Source organism: Jaculus jaculus, chromosome 1 (assembly GCF_020740685.1).
Source record: "Jaculus jaculus isolate mJacJac1 chromosome 1, mJacJac1.mat.Y.cur, whole genome shotgun sequence".
NCBI lineage: Eukaryota > Metazoa > Chordata > Mammalia > Rodentia > Dipodidae > Jaculus > Jaculus jaculus.
This window is the reverse complement of record NC_059102.1, coordinates 336793217-336801538: the sequence shown is the minus strand read 5'-3', so window position 1 is coordinate 336801538 and position 8322 is coordinate 336793217. Positions and strand designations below refer to the sequence as shown.

Sequence of the window (8322 nt, the reverse complement as noted above, 5' to 3'; positions counted from 1 at the left end):
CACTTATGAGTCATGTACACAGTTCATTAGTACATCCATATTGTCAACCTGAAGAGCCAAGTACACAGCAGACTTCTAGACAATCACACACAACTTTCACTTGTTAGCATCTTGTAGTATTTGTAATATGCTTACCGTTTTCCTGGCTTCCACTCTCGTTTGGCCCACTGAAATCCATTCCACTGTATCTATAGTGTGTACTTTGCATGACAAGTAAATTTTACTTTATTGATAAGACCTTACTGGCTTGTCTAGCTCAAGCTAGCCTGGACTCATTTCGTAGTCCATGCTCTCCTTGAATTCCCGTCAATCCTTCTGTCTCAGCCTCTGAAGTGCAGAGGTTACATGCAAGACCAGCCAGCTTAAATGTTTTCAGCATAATAAGCTCACTATACTTAGGACAAAATCCCAAATGACCAACAAAGACCCTATTCCACAAAAATGTCACATTGTGAGGCTGTGGAGAGGCATGAACTTGAGGTGCTGTTCAGGGCTACAGTAGTGAAGTGGGCTATTTGACACTGCTTTGTTCTCGCCCCCTGACCTGCCTTACACTTGTGTTTGCACAACTTGGATCTAGCTGCCTGATCTTACCAGCACACCCACCTCAAGTATTTAGGAAATTTTGTTGGAGGGGGACTTGGGAGATGAGGGGCTCTCACTGTGTTTCCCTGGCTGGTCTCAAACTCCTGGGACAATCCCCCTTTCCTATCTCAGTCTTCCTGGAAGTACAGGTGCATAGCACCCTACCAGACTCCCTCAGGTCTTTCATGTTTCTTATTTCCTGAAGCATCTTTCTTCCTAAATATTGTACTTTTAGCTTCTTAGTATCCAACTTAAGTATCATTTGTTGATGGGAACTTTCTTCCCACTCAACAGTGAAAAGGCCTGCGTGCCACTAAGCAGAGACTCACTACTCACTACCCCATTAGCTTTTGGAATTTTCCTTATTGAAATTATATTCTTAAATTATCGTTTGACATTTGGTCTTAATTTTGCCTATTTCAAATCTTACATCACTCCATTCTAATAAAACATAAAATCATTATTTTTTTCTTTTCTTTCTATTTTTTTCTGAGGTAGGGTTTCACTCTAGCTCAGGCTGACCTGGAATTCACTATGTAGTCTCAGGGTGGCCTTAAACTCATGGCAATCTCCCTACCTCTGCCTCCTGAGTGCTGGGATTAAAGGTGTGCGCCACCATGCCCAGCTTTAAAATCCTTATTTTTAATTGTATTCCCTATAATTGTCTCAGTAGTAAATATAATAGCAATGATTATTTGTGGAGGAATGAATGGCTAATAAGGAGAAATAATGTGACTTGAGTGTGAATTAATTGGCCTACATCATAGTTCTAACTTTGTTCTTACATGTAACCTTCCTACTTGTCAATTTGTTTATTAAGTGAGCATGTTGTTTATTGATTAACTTCTTATTAGATTTTGTTACCATAATTTTCAATGGGTATTTGACCACATTTTTTTCCTAACCAAACCTGTAAAGAAAACAATCAGAAACATCCACTCTTTGTGGGTTCAGACTTGTACTATGGTTAAATTACTGAATTAATTGCAGAGTTCTACATTTCAGTACAATTAGGAAAACAAGTCTGTTTTTATTTTAAATTTGAATATTTGTGAAGCTGGTCATAAGTCATCAATTCTATTTTTTTCCATTTTTGGAATTGGTTTATATGCATACTTCATATAGCTTTGGTCCCTGGTCAGGACATCCGTTAGGCTAAAAGTAGACTGTTGATTCGCCCACCCACAGCACCCTAGACAGGAAGTCTCTGATGGCAGAGTAGGGTGTTGACAATAAGATTACTAACACCAATGAATTGAAAAATATAAAAATTTGATTATTCTAGCAATTTAATAATAATTCAGGGTAGCAAAATAACTCCTCAAAATATACCCTATAGCCCTTTTCTTTTTCCTTGAAAACTCTCTGCAAGGAGCCTACCTAAAGATAATCTTGGAATTCACTTTCCAGAAAAGAAATAAAAGGATACACTTTCTACTATAGGCCGGCCTTCTCCTGGAATAAAACACCAGTAACAATCCTCCCTGTGATGATTTGAATTTATGGCAAATTTAAGGGATTATGTGGATTTGTAGATTAGGTTAGACCATGAAGTCTGTGAAGAATTCTCTTGATTAGGTTATTTTTCATGGAAGACCCACCTTAGCTTGGAGTGGCATAGTTTCCTAAACCAGAGTCCAGGGTTCTACCCGAGGGGAGCTGGCTGAGCAGAGGTACTGAGGGCTCTTTGCTTCCTTACTGTGCTGGGTATGGATGTCTTATGCCCCTGCCTCCATTCTTTCCCCACCTTGGCCTGGAACTGAAAGCTGGAACAAGCCCTTCCTTCTTTAAACTGATTTTAGGCTGGCATTCTGTCCCAGCAACTGAGTTGACTAACAACTTCTAAGAGGCAGAGGAGCATCATCTTTCAGTGGCTGTTGCCGTGTGTGCCACTGTGACCATTACCTGACTAATAGGAATAATTTTGTTGCCACCATTGAGAGGAGATAATGCAGGGCCCTGAGACCTAATAGCTGATCTGAGGCCTGAATGTGCTTCATATCCAGAGCAGCTGCTATCCTCTTGTCTCTCTCTGAGACGAATTTGCAAATTACGCTTTTCTATGTAACATATTGAAATTTTCATCTCGAAAGTAACAATTGATCAAAATGATGCCTCAGATCCCCAGAAGAATAGCATATGACCACGAAACTTACATACAAATAGTGTGACTCATACTGAGCTTCTCACAGCCAGCCACTCAGCCCCTGTTTGACTTATGGCACTTGACTGGCTGTTTGCCAGCGTGCAGGAGTGGCCTCTGGCCAGGCAGCTAAGTCTTCTCTTGGAGAGGTGATCCTGATGTGATAGTTTTCAACTGCTCTTAGCAATCAAAGAGATGTATATACCCCCTCTAGCAAAGTGTTTAGAAATGAAATAGTCATATGCATACCTTATTATTCCTCAATGTCATATTTTATACTTATTATGGTTTATAATAACATTTTGAAAAGATCATTTTTTCTCAGGCACTTATTTAGTGACAAAAATGTTCTTCATGAAATGAGAAGAGTGAGAGCAGGCAGGACATGCAACTCCATGGATTGCACAGCTGCAGAGAAGCCTGAGGGCAGCAGAGAAAGGTAGCATCTCAACCACACAGCTGCAGCTCTGCATCCTCTTCCCACATCGCTCTTTTCTTGTGCACACACCCACGCCCCTCCTTCTTTCTCCCTATCTGCATAGCGAAATATTTTCACCTACTTTGTACCATTAGCTAGTATGCAGTCTAGAAGTGAAGTAACTTGCCAAGGAGAAAATGCCAACTTATGGAAACTTCTTGTATTGACTCCAGTATCCCATTTGGCGGTCAAAGAACCCATACAGCAGATGAGGATCCCTTGCTTTATGAAATGTATGTTACAGGAAAATATTGAGAATATTTTGGTTTCTGACATAGATAAGATTTACAATGCAAATGGTTCTTGGAAATTTTTAATTCCAAGAAGGCTTCAATTGCGATATAAGAATAGTATATGTCACCAGGTATGGTGGCACATGCCTTTAATCCTAGTAGGCAGGAGGCAGAGGTAGAAAGATTGCTGTGAGTTCAAGGCCAATCTGAGGCTACATAGTGAACTATAGGTCAGCCTGGGCTGGAGTGAGAGCCTATGTTGAAAAACTAAAAAAAAAAATAAGTAAAAAGAATAATATATAACATAAGCCTAATAAGGTAGTATACATTTGTAATCTCATCAAGTAGAAGGTTGAGTGTTGCAGTCAGCTCCATGTTTCTGGGGCAAACATCCAACCAGGCACAACTTATGGAGGGAAAGAGATTTCTTTTAGGCTTACAGAGTTCAAGGAAAACTCCATCACTGGTAGAAGAAGTTGGATCCCATTCATCAATCCAAACAAAGAGAAATAACTGCAGCAGGCAGACACCAATACCACCAAGCATAAACCCACAAGATGTTAAATTGTTCTCTTTTCACCTTTGGGCTGGAAATCAGATCCACCCCCAAACATACCTTAGGGCTGGTCTCCAAGACACACTCCTGCTGACACTTCTTCCCCAGTACAGCTACACCCACTGGAAACTCAACTTTCAAGCCTGAGTCTATGGGACTATATATTCAAACTACCATACTCCACCCTTGGCCCAATAGACTCATGACCATCTCACAGTGCAAATTTCATTCAGTCCAACTTCAAAAATATCCACAAACTTTACCAACTTTAAGACTGTTCTGAACTCCCCAGTCTCATCTGAGATTTAAGCCTATCTCTTAACTGTGAGTCCTGTAAAATCAAATCAAGTACATGCTTCTAACACATAATGGCACAGAGTAAACATTTCTATTGCAATAAAACATAACAAGGAGAGATTCAACCAATGAAAAATCAGTACCAGTTGGGTAAACATCAAACCTCTGCACACAAAGGTGACAAAGAACAGTCCACCCACTCTGAACAGCGGGGCTTAGAGTGAACGCTACAAGCAGGTGGCAACCCTGACCAGCAGGGCCAGGGAGAACATCACAGACAGTGCACAAGACAGAACACGTTCAGCTTCACCTACGTCTGCTCAAGGGGTGAGGAACTAGTGCTAATGACATATGAACTGCATCCATGGCTAAGAATGAGCTGATTACTTGACATTCCCTTGAGGTTTATGCAAAGTTTGACTCACAACATAATATGCATGCAAACTGTAATAAGCTAAGCAGTTTACTGAGCATACTGGAGAGGCCAGTTGAGCAGGTAAACATAATATCCATGATCAATGGAATGCTTCGCACATATTGGAGATGTCTGCATTACAGTAAGACCTATCTGAATAGAGAATACACAGACTTTGGCCTTGGCTTTTGACAATCCAAATAGATTTTAGACTTATTAAACCTTTATTATTTCTTACTTAACAATTGAGATAAGATATTATGTAGTCTGTAATGACCTTGAACTTATTATGTAGTTAAACATTTTTAACTTGAACTCCTAATCTACTCACCTCCACCTTCCAAAGTGCTAGAATCATGGACATGCACCCCATGCCCCACTGAACCTTCATTTTAATGAGAATTTTATTTCTAATTTAAAAATAATATCTGTTTTAGTAGCAGTTTGAAGTTGACGTTTTTGTCTATATTTAACTTTTTAAATTAATTGCTAATATATTTAATTTATAGATTATAAAATTTAACATTATAAGTAGATAATTTAGTGATTTTTTAGGGGATTGTTTATTTGTGACCACAATAATGATATAAAGCATATCTGTTGGCCACAAACATACTATTATTGTACCTTCATTCTATGTTCTTCATCACAGCCCCAAGCTCCTGACCCACTCAAATTTTCTGCCACAATAGCACTTTACACAGGGACAGTCATAAGTCATGGCAGTTTTGTGGTTGGTTCTACACCAAGATTTATGTTTCCATGCTCCTTCATGCTATTGTACTCATCAATAGCTTATTTATTTTTCTTTCTGAGTAGCATTAAAATACCATATATATATATATATATATATATATATATATATATATATATATATGCCACTGTTCTTTTTGATGACAGTAACCATTTTGGATCAGCTACAGTAAAGAGACTGAAGAGTTGATTCATAGTCTTATTTGCCTCTAAATCATTGCCAGACAGATGAGCTCACTGTTTCAGCAAGGAAGGATCTAGCAAGATTAATTGGGCACAAACAAATCCATCTTGACTTGCCTTGCTCTTATGGCATCTACATGTCTATTTTTTATACTGAATTAATTTGTAAAAGTCTCCTAGTGCTTCCAGTGTGTTTATGGTTTAATTCGAAAGTAGTGAAGAGGCTCTCAAGAAATGTTTTTCTTTGTTCTTCCTCTAGCTCAGGCTGACCTGGAATTAGTCTCAGGCTGTCCTCGAACTCACAGAAGTCCTATATCTCAGCCTCCTGTGAGATAGGATTAAAGGCATGCATCACCACGCCCAACAAGAAATGCTTTTCTTCTTTCTTTCTTCCTTTTTTCTTTCTTTCTTCCTTCCTTCCTTCTTTCCTTCCTTCCTTCATTTCTTTCTCCCTTCGTTTCTTTCTTTCCTTCTTTCAAGTTTCCCAATTTATTTATTGAAACCTTATACATACATTGGCTGTAGAATTCTAAAATCATATTTTCCAAAAATTTATTCCAAATCACAGAATAAGGATTATAGCAAAGGAATACATAAGTCACTCAATTTGCTTCCCATTGTGTTACACAGAAAAGTATTTGTTCTTTTGGTAAAGACTACCTCATCTGCTCCTTCACCTTCATTGTAACCATCGTCATCATCCTCAATAGCTTCGCCAGTGAAGTACAACACTGCTCTTGGGATTATGCGCTCCTGTGAAAAGTGACCACTTTCAATGTCTACAAGGATAGCTTCAGCAGCAGCATCCAGATCGCTGCTGTCAGGAACTTCAGGAGGGGCAAAAACATTAAAGAAAGAGTCGTTGGAAACTATTTTAGTCACAGTGCAAACTGTCCCATGTCCCTTTTGTTTCTGCTTCTTTATAATGATTTTCAAAGTGATGTTATTTCCTTTTTTCCAATCTACCTGACATCCTGTACAACCTATAATTTCTGGTCCATCAAAAGCAAAGGGATCAGCACCATGTGGTTCTGACCTCATCCTGTATGTCTTAGTTAACACTGAAATAGTCACTGGGTTCACGGTGACATGCTAAGATAAAGCTCACTGGCCCTCCAGCATCTGAGAACTTCACGCTGATGTCTTTCAAGTGCTTCAGGATGGGCTTCTAGTGCTCCTGAACCATGCCACAGAGCAAATCCACATTCGTTAAAATAGCCAAAATTCAGGAACTCCTTTAGGGTCTTCTTTTTCTTCATCCTTTTTCTCTCTTCAACCTTGGCCTTTTCTTTCAGCTCCTCTGAAACTTCATCTTCCTCATCTGGTTTCCATGCTCGTTCTTCTTCTGTAGGTTCATAAAGTGCATGAATGATCTCAAGTCACCTCTCAAACAGGGCTGATAGAAGAGCAGCATAGTCCTCTCAAGATCATGAACTTCCTCATATTGGCTTCTCCCTGTGCACATTTCACTTGAAGGTTTTTGAGAGCATTCTCTTGTCTTTTGACTGCCTTGGGCAAGCTTTCAAGGTATCCTGTTGGTGTAGCTACCAGACCACCAAATCTTTCTTGAAGAACTGCAAGAACCTGAGGACACTGCATCATCTGAACAGTTAGTTGACATGCTTTGATTTTTGTTTCTTCACCTATTTCTTCTTTTTCTACTTCTTCTACATTATCCAAATCTTGATCAAGTTCAGACTGCTCTTTGTTGTCAATTTCTACCATCTTGTAAGAACACCAAACACCGGCGGTGAGTGCAGAAGCCAGGCGCCCGAAGGTGCACAGGAGCCGGGGGTGGCGCCACAACCAGATGGTGCTCAAAGAGCAAGAAATGCTTTTCTTCAATGGAATGAAAGTGTTCCTAACTGGAAGTACTCACATGAATTCATTTACTTTTCCCCATGTTTGCCATGCTGTGCCAGTAAATGAGCCGAAGCACCTTACTTACCTGAAGCACGTTGTCTTGTATAGTATAATCCTTTTGCTGCTAATGGCTTAACTCACAGTGAAAGATGTTCCTGAACTTCTTATAGACTAAAGTCCTGGGCTGGAGAAATGGCTTAGTGGTTAAAGTGCTTGCCTGTAAAGCATAAGGAGCCATGTCTGGCTCTCCAGGTCCTTCATAAACCAGGATGCACAAGGTGACACAAGCGTGCAAGGCCCCACATGCGTACAAGATGGTGTGCACATCTGGAGTTGAATTACAGGGGCTGGAAGCCCTGGCATGCCAAGTCGTTCTCTCGCACTCAGTCTGCCAGGCTCGCCTAAAAAAAAAAAAAGACCGGAGTCCTGAGTTCTGTAGCACAAGCATTCAAACAAATACAAAATAAAATTATTATAATTAGGAAAATAGTGGCAAGGTCAAGTGTGTAATTCCATTTAGTGTTCATTTGTTGAATTTTGAAACTTTAAGCTTTACATCTTAGTTGTAGAACACGAGGAGAAATAAAATAATACTTTTTGTTTCTTATACTAAGGTGGTTATAAAATCAATCACCCACATTAAAGCTGTACTTTAAAATGCAATAAAAATTAAAAATATAACAATGTAAATATCAAAATATACCCAAAGAAGGCAGGAAATGGATCACAAAGAAAGGAGAAAGCAGTCAAAGGAAAAACACAAAAGAAACAATAGAATCAACTATCAATGTATATCAAATATTAATGTACCAAACC

The 8322-nt window shown here is 39.3% G+C and overlaps 1 pseudogene; it reads right to left on the bottom strand.

The window, feature by feature from the left end:
- Window positions 1–1866: 1866 nt before the first annotated feature.
- LOC101604051 lies at window positions 1867–7380 on the bottom strand (annotated as a pseudogene).
- Between the last annotated feature and the right edge of the window lie 942 nt (window positions 7381–8322).